The sequence below is a fragment of the Rana temporaria genome, chromosome 3, assembly GCF_905171775.1.
Source record: "Rana temporaria chromosome 3, aRanTem1.1, whole genome shotgun sequence".
NCBI lineage: Eukaryota > Metazoa > Chordata > Amphibia > Anura > Ranidae > Rana > Rana temporaria.
Window position 1 is genome coordinate 461,342,387 of NC_053491.1, and position 16,099 is coordinate 461,358,485.

At 42.5% G+C, this 16,099-nt stretch overlaps 2 non-coding genes across 2 annotated transcripts; both read left to right on the forward strand.

Moving 5' to 3' along the window:
* Positions 1–8,839: 8,839 nt before the first annotated feature.
* Positions 8,840–8,925, forward strand: TRNAR-UCU. Its single transcript is given in 2 exon segments — positions 8,840–8,876; positions 8,890–8,925. It is a non-coding gene; the product is annotated as a tRNA-Arg (tRNA).
* Positions 8,926–14,825: 5,900 nt separating this feature from the next.
* On the forward strand, positions 14,826–14,910 carry TRNAR-UCU. Its single transcript is given in 2 exon segments — positions 14,826–14,862; positions 14,875–14,910. It is a non-coding gene; the product is annotated as a tRNA-Arg (tRNA).
* The last annotated feature ends 1,189 nt before the right edge of the window (positions 14,911–16,099 follow it).

Genomic DNA, 16,099 nt, shown 5'->3' on the forward strand with positions numbered 1-16,099 from the left:
CTGTTGGAGCTCTGCACAGAGCCATAGGGATCATTACTGTCTTTGTGTGACGTCAGTGCAACCATTCGATTTATTGTATGTCAGAGAAAATAGCATAAATAAGTGCAAGCAAAGATTATTATAGTTACTGTGTGCTGCAAGTACATCAAGTATGAGTGCTTCCTTTTTTAACCACTTAAGACCCGGACCAAAATGCAGGTAAAAGACCAGGCCCCTTTTTGTGATTCGGCACTGCGTCGCTTTAACTGACAATTGCGCGGTCGTGCGACGTGGCTCCACCCCAGCACTCTGCATTATATACTACCAAACTTTAAAGTCTGCATTACATACTACTGACCTCTGAACTCTGCATTACATACTACTGGCCTCTGAACTCTGCATTACATACTACTGACCTCTTAACTCTGCATTACATACTACCGACCCCTAAACTCTGTGTTACATACTAATGACCTCTGAATTCTGTGTTACATACTCCTGACCCCTGAACTATGTGTTACACACTACAGACCTCTGAGCTCTGTGTTACATACTACTGACCCCTGAACTCTGAATAACATACTACTGACCTCTGAACTCTGCATTACATACTACTGACCCCTAAACTCTGTGTTACATACTAATGACCTCTGAATTCTGTGTTACATACTACTGACCCCTGAACTCTGCATATACCCTATACCTCTCTCCATACCTCCTCTATATTACAATGTACCCCTATACTTCTCTCCATACCATCTATATAACACAGTGTACCCCTATACCTCTCTCCATACCTCCTCCATATCACAGTGTACCCCTATACTTCTCTCCATACCTCCTCTATATCACAGTGTACCCCTATACTTCTCTCTATACCTTCTATATATCACAGTGTACCCCTATACCTCCCTCCATACCTCATATCACAGTGTACCCTTATACATCTCTCCATACCTCCTCTATATTGCAGTGTACCCCTATACCTCTCTCCATACCTCTTCTATCACAGTGTACCCCTATACCTCTCTTCCTACCTCCTCTATATCACAGTGTACCCCTATACCTCTTCTATTACAGTGTACCCCTTTACCTCTCTCCATACCTCCTCTATATCACAGTTTACCCCTATACCTCTCTCCATACCTCTTCTATCACAGTGTACCCCTATATCTCTCTCCATACCTCCTCTATATCACAGTGTACCCCTATGCCTCTCTCCATACCTCCTCTATATCACAGTGTACCCCTATGCCTCTCTACATACCTCCTCTATATCACAATGTACCCCTATGCCTCTCTCTATACCTCCTCTATATCACAGTGTACCACTATACCTCTCTCCATACCTCCTATCACAGTGTACCCCTATGCCTCTCTGCATACCTCCTCTATATCACAGTGTACCCCTATACCTCTCTCCATACCTCTTCTATCACAGTGTACCCCTATACCTCTCTCCATACCTCTTATATCACAGTGTACCCCTATACCTCTCTCCATACCTCCTCTATATCACAGTGTACCCCTATGCCTCTTTCCATACCTCCTCTATATCAAAGTGTACCCCTATGCCTCTCTCCATACCTCCTCTCTATCACAGTGTACCCCTATGCCTCTCTACATACCTCCTCTATATCACAGTGTACCCCCATACCTCTCTCCATACTGCATATCACAGTGTTTTATAAGAGTAGGTTGGCAGATGATGGACTTAAAAAATATGTAAATTTATTAGAAGTGCAACATACTAAATATTTGAAAACATAGATAACAAAGTGGCCGTTCCTAGAAGGGCCAAAAAACACAAAAGTTAACTAGAAAAACTAAAATTTCTGGGGAATTGTGTGAAGTAGTCCAGTAGTCTACAACTGGAGTGGGTGGAGTAACTGGGTGGAGTGGCTTGAGTAACTGTTGTGTGGTTGGAGTGGCTGGGGTAACTGTGGAAAGGTTAGACTGAGCAGAGTAACTTTATGGAGCTGTGTGGGAGGAGCTACAATTCCCCTCAGTGTTGTGTGGGAGGAGCTACAATTCCCCTCGGAGCTGTGTGGGAGGAGCTATAATTCCCCTCAGCATTGCCAGGAAACCAATGTTACCTGGCAACGCTCATGCCCTGTTTATGCAGGCTCTAAGCACAGGTCAGAGTATTTTGCCTCTCCTGAATACTTTTCATTCTTCAAACAGTCGTATTTTAAAATGTATATAAATCCTACAGCGAAGAACTTTATATTGTGAGAATCACAAAACCTAGACCTACATTTTGATGCATAGTATGTCTCTGTTTTTGTAAAATTTAAGGCACAGTCGCAGTTTAGATATTGCCCTTCAAATTTTAGGTGGCTAGAGTGTAGTTTCAATGAATGTCAATGGATGTGGTGAGTTGCAAACAAATGGTCATATTGTGAAAACTATCAGGACCATGGCTTAGCCATGGACATGTGTAGTTGCAGCAGGGATAGCTTGAAAATGAGGGAGTGGTGGCTGTTTAGAAATCATGTCCTGATTTTTCAGCTCCCACTCATTCATTCCTATGGGACCAATTTTGATGCAAAAACGATATTTTGTGAACCATTCGGTTAAACGTTTCAGCAATCGGGAACAATCTGTACGTTTCGATATATTACTGTCTATGTAGTGTAAAAGCTGTGGGAGGAGTTAGGGTGGTAAATTTGGCTAGAATAAGAATAAGAATACAAATAATATATATGTGAGATAACAGTAAGTGGTCTTGCTATGCAAGAACATTTAGCTAGATCGAACAGTGTGTCGATCCATTTCCCCATCAAAAACTGCCCCCATCAAAAACTGACCCTATCAAAAACTGCCCCATCAAAACTGCCCCATCAAATTGCCCCATCAAAAATTGCTCCCATCAGAACAGGACCATCAAAATTGCCTCCATCCTATTGCCCTATCAAATACTGCCCCCATCAAAACTTCACCATCAAAATTGCCCCCATCCTATTGCCCCCATCAAAAACTGCCCCCATCAAAACTGGCTGATGATGGGGTGGTCATAATGTTTTGGCTGGTCATGGGGTGGTCACAATGTTTTGGCTGATCATGGGGTGGTCATAATGTTTTGGCTGATCATGGGGCTGTCAGCTTTTGTCAGCTCCCACTCTAGTTTTGAACATTGAGCTATAATTCCCCTCAGGGCTTTGTGGGAGAAGCTATAATTCCCCTCAGAGTTGTGTGGGAGGAGCTATAATTCTCAGAGCTGTGTGGGAGGAGCTATAGCTCACCTCCGAGCTGTGTGGGAGGAGCAATAATGCTATAATTCCCATCAGAGCTTTGTGGGAGGAGCTACAATTCCCCTGAGAGCTGTGTGGGAGAATCTATAATTCTCCTCAGCGTTGCCAGGAAGCCAATGTTTCCTGGCAACACTCATGCCCTGTTTATGCAGGTTCTAAGCACAGGTCAGAGTATTTTGCCTCTCCTGAATACTTCTCATTCTTCAAACGGTCGTATTTTAAAATCCCACAGCGAAGAGCTTTATATTGTGAGAATCACAAGACCCAGACCTACATTTTGATGCATAGTATGTCTCTGAAATATCAAAATTGAAGGCACAGTCACAGCTTAGATATTGCCCTTCAAATTTTAGGTGTCTAGAATGTAATTTTAATGATGGCGTGAGTTGCAAACAAATGGTCATATTGTGAAAACGATCAGGTCTATGGCTTAGCTGTGGACATGTGTAGTGGCAGCAGGGATAGCTGAACATTTTGATATACGATTTGTGTAGGTGGGCTTGAAAATGAGGGAGTGGTGGCAGTTTAGAAATCATGTCCTGATTTTTCAGCTTTTGTCAGCTCTCACTCTAGTTTCACCATTCATTCCTATGGGAAAATTTTGATGCAAAAACGACAATTTTTTGTGAACGATTTTGGTATATTACTTGTCAATGTACAGTAAAAGCTGTGGGAGGAGTTAGGGTGGTAAATTTGACTATATTAAGAATAATAATATATATGTGAGATAACAGTACAAGAACACTTAACTAGAAAAGCTACAATTTCAGGTGAAATTGTGTGAAGTGTTCCTGCCTCTATGGGGGGTTATAATGTTTATGCTGATCATGGGGGGTCATAATGTTTATGCTGATCATGGGGTGGTCATAATGTTTTGGCTGATCATGGGGTGGTCATAATGTTTTGGCTGATCATGAGGTGGTCATAATGTTTTGGCTGATCATGGGTTGGTCATAATGTTTTGGCTGATCATGGGGGGTCATAATGTTTTGGCTGATCATGAGGTGGTCATAATGTTTTGGCTGATCATGGGGAGGTCATAATGTTTTGGCTGATCATATGGGGGGTCATAATGTTTTGGCTGATCATGGGGGGGTCATAAAGTTTTGACTGATCATGGGGGGTCATAATGTTTTGGCTAATCATGGGGTGGTCATAATGTTTTGGATGATCATGTTGTTGTCATAATGTTTTGGATGATAATGGGGTGGTCATAAATTATTTGGCTGATCATGGGGTGGTCATAATGTTTTGGCTGGTCACAATGTTTTGGCTGGTCATAATGATTTGGCTGATCATATGGGGGGTCATAATGTTTTGGCTGATCATGGGGGGGTCATAATGTTTTGGCTGATCATGTTGTGGTCATAATGTTTTGGATGATAATGGGGTGGTCATAAATAATTTGGCTGATCATTAGGTGGTCATAATGTTTTGGCTGATCATGGGGTAGTCATAATGTTTTGGCTGATCATGGGGGGTCATAATGTTTTGGCTGATCATGGGGGGGTCATAATGTTTTGGCTGATCATGTTGTGGTCATAATGTTTTGGATGATAATGGGGTGGTCATAAATAATTTGGCTGATCATTAGGTGGTCATAATGTTTTGGCTGATCATGGGGTAGTCATAATGTTTTGGCTGATCATGGGGGGTCATAATGTTTTGGCTGATCATGGGGGGTCATAATGTTTTGGCTGATCAAGGGGGGTCATAATGTTTTGGCTGATCATGGGGGGGTCATAATGTTTTGGCTGATTATATGGGGGGGTCATAATATTTTGGCTGATCATGGGGTGGTCATAATGTTTTGGCTGATCATGGGGAGGACATAATGTTTTGGCTGATTATGAGGAGGTCATAATGTTTTGGCTGATCATGGGGAGGACATAATGTTTTGGCTGATTATGAGGAGGTCATAATGTTTTGGCTGATCATGGGGTTGTCAGCTTTTGTCAGCTCCCACTCTATTTTTGAACATTAAGCTATATTTCCCCTCAGAGCTGTGTGGGAGGAACTATAATTCTCCTCAGAGCTGTGTGGGAGGAGCTACAATTCCCCTTAGCGTTGCCAGGAAACCAATGTTTATGCAGGCTCTAAGCACAGTCCAGAGTATTTTGCCTTTCCTGAATACTTGTCATTCTTCAAACCGTCGTATTTTAAAAACTATAAATCCTACAGCGAATAGCTTTATATTGTGAAAATCACAAGACCCAGACCTACATTTAGTATAGTATGTCTCTGAAATATTAAAATTTAAGGCATAGTCGCAGTTTACATATTGCCCTTCAAATTTTAGGTGTCTAGACTCTAGAGTGTAATTTCAATGAATGTCTATGGATGGCATGAGTTGCAAACAAATGGTCATATTGTGAAAACTATCAGAACTATGGCTTATACCCCGTACACACCATCACTTTATGTGATGAAAAAAAACAACGTTTTTAAAAACGTCACTTTAATTGACTGTGTGTGGGGGAAAATGTCGTTTTATGTCTTGTAAAAAACGACCAAAAAAAATTGAAGCATGCTTCAATTTTATGTGTCGTTTTTCAAAACGTTGTTTTTTACTTCACAGAAATTGACCGTGTGTAGCAAAAAACGTCGTTTAAAAATACATTTTTACACCCACGCATGCCCAGAAGCGAGCTTCAATGGAAAAAGTGGTGAGAACGTAACCTCGCTTTGCTAGAACATTGTGAGAAAAACGATGGTGTGTAGGCAACTTTGTCTTTGAAAATTGAAGTTTCAAAAACGTAATTTTTTACTTCACAGAAAATGTCGTTTTTTTTCATCACATAAAGTGATGGTGTGTACGCGGCATTAGCCGTGGATATGGCGATATTTCGTGAATGATTCGGTGAAACGTTCCACAAAGTAATAGCACACCAATCGAAACAATCCTCACGTTTCGGTATATTACTTGTCTATGTAGTGTAAAAACTGTGGGAGAAGTTAGGGTGGTTAATTTGGCTATATTAAGAATAATATATATATGTGAGATAACAGTAAGTGGTCTTGCTATGCAAGAACACTTAATAACTAGAAAAGCTACAATTTCTGGGGAAATTGTGTGACGTGTTCTTGCCTCCACCAGTAGTCTACAACTGGAGTGGGCGGAGTATCAGGAACAATCTGCACGTTTCGGTATATTACTTGTCTATGTAGTGTAAAAGCTGTGGGAGGAGTTGGGGTGGTAAATTTGGCTTTAATAGTAATAATATGTGTAGTGCCTGGTTATTTCAAATACCGGTGCTATTTAAATTTAGAGGGAGATCAGAGTGTAGTTAAACTCTGATCTGGTTAAAATGCTCAAATTGGGTCTCTGTCTCAGCTTGCCTGTGCTGTGGGCTCATTCTGTTGTACTGGGGTGTTCTTCCCACCCCAGTGCAGTAGGTGGCAGCAGTGGAGTCAAGGTTTGGGTGCTCTTCCCCAGCAGCCAATCAGGAGGGTTGAGCCTCGCTTTGCATGCTAAGGGAGGGTATTTATGGGGCAGACGCCATTTGTTCTGGGTCTTCTTCTTCAAGTGCGGCATCCACCTTTAGGGTGTCTGCACCACGGCGCCCCAGCGTTATGGCCTACCTGGCCAGGGCGTGCGTGCCACGCGGAGTTCCTGGTTACGGGACCATATGGGTCTGGAGCATTTGAGTCGTGGCAGGGAGCCCAGTGGTCGACTGGGTTCCCAATCCTAAAGATCCCAATCGGTATAGCTGTTCGGTGGGGTGTCCATCTGACGAGAGCCAATGAGAGGCTGGCGATCCAGCCTCTCATCCACCCAAAACAAACCAGCAGCTCCTCCAGGGGTAGTGCTACACATGGGGGCTCGTCCGAGATAGGCTGTTACCTCGCACAACCGAATTGAGATGTTTATTCTGCCATTATTTCAAGGAATTGTCATGGTGTTTGACTGTGCTGGTGAGGAAGGAGTTAACTTCACCATTAAAGTTTGGGCGCACGTGCAGTGGAGCCACGTGGGCCTGCAATGTGCGAGAAAAAGAACTCAGGTGGAGGGCGTCACCCACCCTGCATGAGACGTAGGGCGAGTTTGGCGCCAAAGGACAAAGGAGTGATTGCCCGCCCACGAGAGTCGTGCAACCATGTCTGTGCCACCAATGCCGTTTGAAAGGCTGAGACCCCCGATGTCTGTACCGGTAGCCAACCCGATGCCTACTGTCACCGGAGCCCCCTTGACCGATACAGGAATCCGAATGAGGATCCAAGGGAAGTTTGTCTTGTTCTCCAGTGGTAGCGTAGAGGCCCTCGGACTGTCCTGCCCTCGCTGTTCGATGATATGTTTTTTTTTATTTCATATCACAGTGTACCCCTATACCTCTCTCCATACCTCCTATCACAGTGTACCCCTATACCTCTCACCATATCTCATATCACAGTGTACCTCTATACCTCTCTCCATACCTCCTATCACAGTGTACCCCCTATACATCTCTCCATACCTCCTATCACAGTGTACCCCTATACCTCTCTCCATATGTCCTCTATATCACAGTGTACCCCTATACATCTCTCCATGCTTCCTCTGTATCACAGTGTACCCCTATACCTCTCTGCATACCTCCTCTATATCACAGTGTACCCCTATACCTCTCTCCATACCTCCTATCACAGTGTACCCCTATACCTCTCTTCATAACTCCTCTATATCACAGTGTTCCCCTATACCTCTCTCCATACCTCCTATAACAATGTACCACTATACTAAGGTGACCAGATTTTTTTAATTAAATCTAGGGACATATTTTTTCTTTACTAGTAATGGCAACAATCAGCGACTCTCTGCCTGTCGCCACCCGCCTCACAGCCTCTCAAGTCTTACTCTTCGGGCCTTGGCTACTACTGGATGGGGAGCGGAGGAAGATCACTCCGCCAGGGAAGGCAAGGAGATAGGCAGGTGGCTGGCCAGGATTTGAGCCAAGGCAGAAGAACATGCGAGCGAAGCTGAATGGGCATGAGCCTGAAACTGAAGAAATATTCCCTCCGCTCTGACCAGCACATGATCATCAGAAAGGGGCACAGATAATGGGAAAAATACAACCCCCCTATGCTAGTAGGCACGGCAGAGCGGGGGTGTGTAATTCTAATTTTTTAATTTTAATTCTGCACTGATTGTCTTTGAAATTGCCCCTGCCCCCTATTAAATCCAATCTGGGGACAAAACCAGGGACAGACTTGGTCCGGGGACAGTGTCCTCAATCAGGGGACTGTCCCCTGAAACTGGGGATGTCTGGTCACCCTACACTATACCTCTATACCTCATATCACAGTGTACCCCTTTATATTCCCAGTTCTCCTCTATATCACACTGTCAGTCTCTTTAAAACCCTTCTATAGCTGACTGCACTTCTTACACTTTCATACTTAACATTTCAGCATTCATCACACACCGCCCCCTATGTAGACTGAAGTAAAATAAGCTAAGGGTGGCGTAAAGGGAACACTGACTGCAGGAACTTCTGATGATATACAAGACAGAGCAACGTGTTGGTAGTGAAGAAAAAAAGAACAAAGTAACAACAAAGTATCATGATGAGAGCTTAGACAGGCTGAGAGATTCTGTATTTTAGCATGTGGGAAGGATTATCCTCACAGGCTCTGTGGCGCAATGGATAGCGCATTGGACTTCTAGCTGGTTGAAGCAATTCAAAGGTTGTGGGTTCGAGTCCCACCAGAGTCGAGTTTTGCTCCAGGATTGTCAATCTACAAGTAGCTGAGTACAGAGGAGGGAGGTCCTTAGGAGTACATGTGGCTTATGTGTAAAGTACTTGTAATAGATACTTCCTGTGTGTAAAGAGGTTGTAAAAGTGAGTTTGTACATCACATGGTGTTGTATGGAAGATTATGTGTGTTTATTTTAAATTATTTATATGGATAGAACTTCATTCCACAGATGCTGCTGTGCTTCCTGCATACAATCTTAGCTCATCAGTATATTAGCAAATTAATTCATAGATCATTCATAGGAGATCGTCTCCACCCAATTTGCCAGTTTTCGGGACAATCTCTTATCTATGGATCCTTTCCCACTGATCTATTTTTGATGTTTAAAAAGCAGAACAAAAATGTCTGAAAAATGTAAATGTCTCCACACCAGTACACTGCGGGTGTGATGCGTTTTTTTAAAAGTCTTGCACGCAGCATTTTTAGTGCATGTTTAACCACTTCAGCTCCGAATGTTTTTTTTTCAACATTTTCTTTATTTCAACCAAACAGAAAAGACAACAAGAAAGGAAAGTTAATCTCAAGACATCTTCCGTACATCACTATAATAATATAATCACCTAGTTGACCTATTCCTCCATCAGAATAGTGGTTATATTCCAGAATTTACTTCATAGTCACACCATTTTATTCATATTTACAATAAATCCCTTATTTATTTCTCCCAGTATCCATTTCCCTTTGGTCATAAATCTATAGGCTCGGTCTAGTCTAGTATTCTTCCATAGTTACATGGTTAGTCAGGTTGAAAAAAGACACAAGACCATCCAGTTCAACCATAAAAAATAAATAAAAAATAAAAATTAAATAATAATAACATACAATCCCATACACCCAACTCCACACCCACAGTTGATCCAGAGGAAGGCAAAAACCCCAGCAGAGCATGATCCAATTTGATAGAGCAGGGGAAAAAATTCCTTCCTGATCCCCCGAGAGGCAAACGGATATTCCCTGGATCAACTTTACCTATAAGGCCATGTTCACACCTATGTGAATTGGTTGTGGCTTAAACCGCATCCAATTTGCATAACATTATAAAATACATTGATGTCAATGAGGCTGGTTCACATATGTGCGATATTCGCACTGCGCATTGCCGAAAAAATGTGTGCCTTTTCTAGGCATTGCGGTGCGAATTCAGGCCCATTATCTTTTATGGGCACGCATCTGATTTGTAGATGTGTTCATTTCTCTTCAGGATTTCTCTCATTCACCTCAATACACTTCCCCTCTCCCCTCTCCCAGGTCTCCAAATTCGCAGCTAAAACGAGATGATCTGCTGAACAGTTCTCTTATCTCTCTGCAGAGATAAGAGAGCTGAAATTTGCACCGCACAAGTGTGAATCCAGCCTTAAAGGATCACTAAACAAAAAACATTTTTGGGCTAAATAGCTTGCTTTACCTTATAGCAGTCTTGATTTCATGTCCTCCTTGTCCGTTTTTGCTTTGAAGCAGCTGTAATCCTTTGCTGAAATCCTCACTTCCTGGTTCTCTGGCTCCATAGTAAATTTCTCATGGGAGCTTCTCACTGTGGTCTAAGCTGTGTGTCCACAACTCCTCAGAACCAATCAGATTCATTTTAAAAACAAAACACTGCCCTGGATTTGTTTGTTTTTGTTCTGTGTGTCTCTTTACTTCACATAAACATGAAATCAGTTTAAAACCGAAAGTGAAACTAAATGCACATTATATGATAGAATTTAATCTATTTTTCATCATTTTTAAAAGGAATCAGTTAACTTTTATGTCTCTATACCCTGTAAACAGTCATTTCAGCAAAAAAATGTTTTTCCTTTAGTGACCCTTTAATGTTAGTACTCAGTTTTATTATGTACATTTAGGAAAGAATCCAGGCATGTCTTAAAGCAATCTACTGAGCTGGCCAGAACCACCTCTGGAGGGAGACTATTCCACATTTTCACAGCTCTTACTGTGAAGAAACCTTTCCGTACTTGGAGATGAAATCTCTTTTCCTCTAGACGTAAAGAGTGCCCCCTTGTCCGTTGTCTTGACCGTAAAGTGAATAACTCAACACCAAGTTCACTATATGGAACCCCCTTATATATTTGTACATATTGATCATATCCCTCCTTAATCTCATCTTCTCAAGAGTGAATACATTTAGTTCTTCTAATCTTTCTCCTCCATGCCTCTTATCAGTTTGGTTGCCCTTCTCTGCACTTTCTCCAGTTCCCCGATATTCCTTTTGAGAACTGGGGCCCAAAACTGAACTGCATATTCCAGATGAGGTCTTACTATAGATTTGTACAGGGGCAAAATGATATCTCTCTCTCTGGAGTCCATACCTCTCCTAATACAAGAAAGGACTTTGCTCGCTTTGGAAACCGCAGCTTGGCATATGTTCTACCAAAACCCCCAGATCCTTCTCCACTACGGAACCCCCCAGTTGTACTCCCCCTAGTATGTATGATGCATGCATATTCTTAGCCCCAAGTGCATAACTTTACATTTATCTACATTAAACCTCATCTGCCACTTAGTCGCCCAATTAGACAGAGCATTGAGGTCGGCTTGTAAATTGGCAACATCCTGTAAGGACGTTATTCCACTGCATAGCTTGATGTCATCTGCAAAGACAGTAATGTTACTTTTGATCTCAGACCCAATATCATTTATAAAGATATTAAAAAGTAAGGGTCCCAGCACTGAACCTTGGGGTACACCACTGATAACATTGGACCATTCAGAGTAAGAATCATTAACCACGACTCTCTGAATTCTGTCTTTCAGCCAGTTTTCTATCCATTTACAAACTGATATATCCAATCGTGTAGACCTTACCTTACACATGAGCCGTGTGTGCGGAACTGTATCGATCGCTTTTGCAAAATCCAAGTATATCACATCCACAGCCACGTCTCTGTCCAGGGTTTTACTTACCTCTTCATAAAAGGAAATCAGGTTTGTCTGACAACTTCTGTCTTTCATGAATCCATGCTGTCTGTTGCTTAAATCATTTTTTTCCAGCAAAAACTCATCCATGTGGTCTTTTATTAATCTCTCCAGTATCTTCCCAAATATAGAAATTAAACTAACAGGTCTATAGTTACTTGGTAAAGACTTTGTTCCCTTTTTAAATATGGGCACCACATTGGCCCTGCACCAATCCAATGGTACTATTCCTGTCATTAATGAGTCCCTAAAAATTAGATACAATGGCTTTGAAATTACAGAGCTCAATTATTTTAGGATCCGTGGATGGATGCCATCAGGTCCAGGTGCTTTATCCACTTTTATTCTGTCTAAATATTTCTGGACCATATCACTTTTGAGCCATTGTGGATCATTTGGGGCTGTGTCACTCCCACCCCCATTTTGGACATGAGCTCCCCCATGCTCCATTGTATACACAGAGCTGAAGAAAGCATTTAATAAATTTGCCTTCTCTTTGTCCCCAGTCACCCACTCTAGATTATTTTGTAAGGGGCCTACATGCTCAGACTTCACCTTTTTACTATTAATATATTTGAAGATTTTTTGGGGGTTTGTCCTACTATCTTTTGCAATCTGTCGTTTATTTTGAGTTTTTGCATCCTTGATTTCCTTTTTACATATCCTGTTATATTCTTTGTAACATTTAAATGACACTAGTGTTCCTTAATTTTTATATTTTTTAAAGGCTCTTTTCTTATAGTTTATAGCTTTTTTAACTTTTACCGTGAGCCACGTAGGTTTATTTTTAGCCTTTTAAACTTATTGCCTATGGGAATATACTTTGCAGTGAGTTCACAAACAGTCTTTTTGAAGAATTCCCATTTCTATTCTGTGCCCATTGATGCCAATATTCTGTCCCAGTCTAAGTCCTGAGAGCAGCCCTCGTCCTTGGAAAATGTGCTCTCTTGAAATTAAGTGTTTTTATCTTTCTCGTATATGATTTTTGCTTACAGCTAACATCAAATGAAATCATGTTATGGTCACTTCTACCCAGGTGTTCCTTTATCTGAACATTAGTAATAAGCTCTGCATGGTTTGAGATTACCAGGTCCAACAGAGCATCATTCCTAGTCGGGGCCTCAATAAACTGGACCAAAAAATTGTCCTGCAATAGGTTTATACATTTTTGCCCTTTAAGTGTCCCAGCAGTGCCATTACTGCAGTTAGTTTCTGGGTAGTTAAAATCCCCCATCATTATCACCGTCCCAGACCTTGCAGCCCTTTCCATCTGTGCAAGGAGCTGAGTCTCCACCTCCTCATTAACATTGGGTGGTCTATAACAAACCCCAATGATTAACTTTGAACTACGCACATCTGTATGCAGTTCCACCCATAATGACCCATCACACTCTCCATCCAACAGGTCCTCTTTCACACTTGCTTTAAGATCACTTCTCACATTGAGACAGACCCCTCCACCTTTACTTTTTACCCTGTCTTAATATGGTATCTCTCCCCCTCAGTTTACCCCTACCGTCAAAATTATGATGAGACAAGACAACAAAGTACACTACATAACCCAATAGCGGCCAAAAAAAAGGCCATTTACGGTGAATTGGGGAATCCCCCCTCTCCTCCCGCTCCACTGCGTCCCCCCCTTCTTCCCTGAACCCCCTAGCAGTATATTATTCCTCTATATTACTACCATAAGCGTCCTCCCTTCCTTTGAATTAATAAAGAGATTCCATGTGGACCATGTTTTCTGATAGGTCTCTTTTTCCTGTCGTGCTGTCCATATTAGTTCTTCCATTTGATTAATTTCCTCTACTTTCTTAAGCCAAAGTCTTATTAATGGGGGTTGTCTTTGCTTCCAAGTGCCAGGTATACAAGCTTTGGCCGCATTTTGGAGATGGCATACTATCATTTCCTTATATCTCTTTACTGGCATTTTTGTTTCATGTAATTAAAAAAAGGCCGGGTCATCAGGTATCTCTTCTTCCCAGAAGTCCCGGCCAGCCGCCTGCCTGTTTATCTTCTTGCCTCCCCTGACGGAGTGATCTTCCTCCGCTCCCCACCCAGTAGTAGCCGGGGCCGGGAGAGTGAGACTTGACAGGCTGTGAGGCGGGTGGCGACGGGCAGAGAGTTGCTGATTGCCGCACTTACTAGTAAATATGTTCCCGGATTTCATTTAAAAAATCTGGTCACCTTAGACCTAAGACAGGTATTTGCACCCACTTCCAGGCACCACTCTCCCCCCCCCCCCCCCCCCCCGCTGTCTTCTGGAAAACACACTGTTCCCAGGAGAGAGCAGGAGCCAGTTACGATACGCCGCATGAATCGCGCATGCGCAGTAGGGAACCTGGGCATTGAAGCCGCAGCGCTTCACTTCCTGATTCCCTCAATGAGGATGGCGGCGGCAGCATCCGAGGGACGAGCGATTGCTCGGCCTCGGCTGCCTACATTGCGGGTGTGCTGGACAGGTAAGTGTCCATTTTTTAAAAGTCAGCAGCTGCACTATTAGTAGAAAAAATAGTAGTAGTAAAAAAATTTGGGCGCACCTCTGCTTTAAGTAATGCCCTTTTTTTAATCAACTATAATCAACTGTCTGCTGGACACCTGTTTAATGAATGATTAGACTCATCTGTGGTTGGATTCTTGTTAATTAGGGTTTTGTTGTCTAAAGTTTAGCTTTGCTCGTAAGACTTTCATTGGGGTGTATTCATTTTTGCAACATGTTCTTGAATGAATTAATTAGGAAAAATACTTTTATGTGTGTGCAAATTAACAAATCTTGGTAGCAATCAATGGCCCGCATTTTTGGGAGTATTTTGTAGTATAGTGTCCCATAGAAAATGTTGATTTTTAGAAGAAAGTAAATGTTTTCCAACAAATCTGTTGGGGTGTACTTATTTATGTTGAGCACTGTATATGAGCAGGCATTCAACAGCAACACTCACAGGCTCTGTGGCGCAATGGATAGCGCATTGGACTTCTAGCTGGTGAAGCAATTCAAAGGTTGTGGGTTCGAGTCCCACCAGAGTCGAGTTTTGCTCCAGGATTGTCAATCTACAAGTAGCTGAGTACAGAGGAGGAGGAGATTGATGTACGGGGTCCTAGTAGTGCATGTGGTTATGTGTGAACCACCAACACCTACTTGTAATAGAATCTTCTGCATGTAAAGAGGTCGTGAAGCTACTTTGCAGATCATGTTGTATAGAAATAAATATTTATGCTGTTACTTTGATTTTACCATAGATATGGGGTTGGTTGGCTTATTTGAATAGAATTTCATTTCCCAGGCTCCTCTCAATGTCCTATGTGCTTCTCCTTGCAGACATAGGCCCAGATTCTCAAAGGCGTTACGACGGTGCAACACCATTTGCGCCGTCGTAACTCCTCATCTGGCCCCGGGTATCTATGCGACTGATTCTTAGAATCAGTTACGCATAGATACCCATTAGATCTGACAGGCGTAAGGCTCTTATGCTGTCAGATCTAAAATGCAATTTTGTTTCCCGCCGCTAGGTGTCGCGGACGTCGTTTTCCCGGTCGCTTATGTAAATTAGCAAATTACGGCGATTCCCGAACGTACGCGCGCTCGACGCAGAGAATTTACGTTGTTTCCGTAGCCATTCCGACGCATAAAGTTGCCCCTGCTATTATGAGGGGCAACCAATGTTAAGTATGGCCGTCGTTCCCGCGTCAAAATTTTTAAAAATTACGTTGTTTGCGTAAGACTTCCGTGAATGGCGCTGGACGCCATTTACGTTAACGTCTAAGCAAATGAAGTCGGTGCGACGTCATTTAGCGCAATGCACGTCGGGTAATTTACCCGACGGAGCATGCGCAGTACGCTCGGCGCGGGAGCGCGCCTAATTTAAATGGTGCCCGCCCCATTTGAATTGGGCGGGCTTGCGCCAAGCGATTTAACGATACACCGCCGCAAGTTTACAGGTAAGTGTTCTGAGAATCAGGCTGTAAACCTGTAAACCTGCGGCGGTGTAACGTAAATCACATACGTTACGCTGCCCAGGAGCAACGTAAATGTATGAGAATCTGGCCCTACATCTTAGGTTACTGGTATATTAGTAAATCAATCTATAGGTCATATGAGATCATTGCTGTTCAACTTTGGCAGTTTAATATTTATTATTTATATATAATATTTGTTTTTCAAATAAACTTTTAATACTAGGCTCCCCCGTGACACTGGATACACAGAGCACTATGGA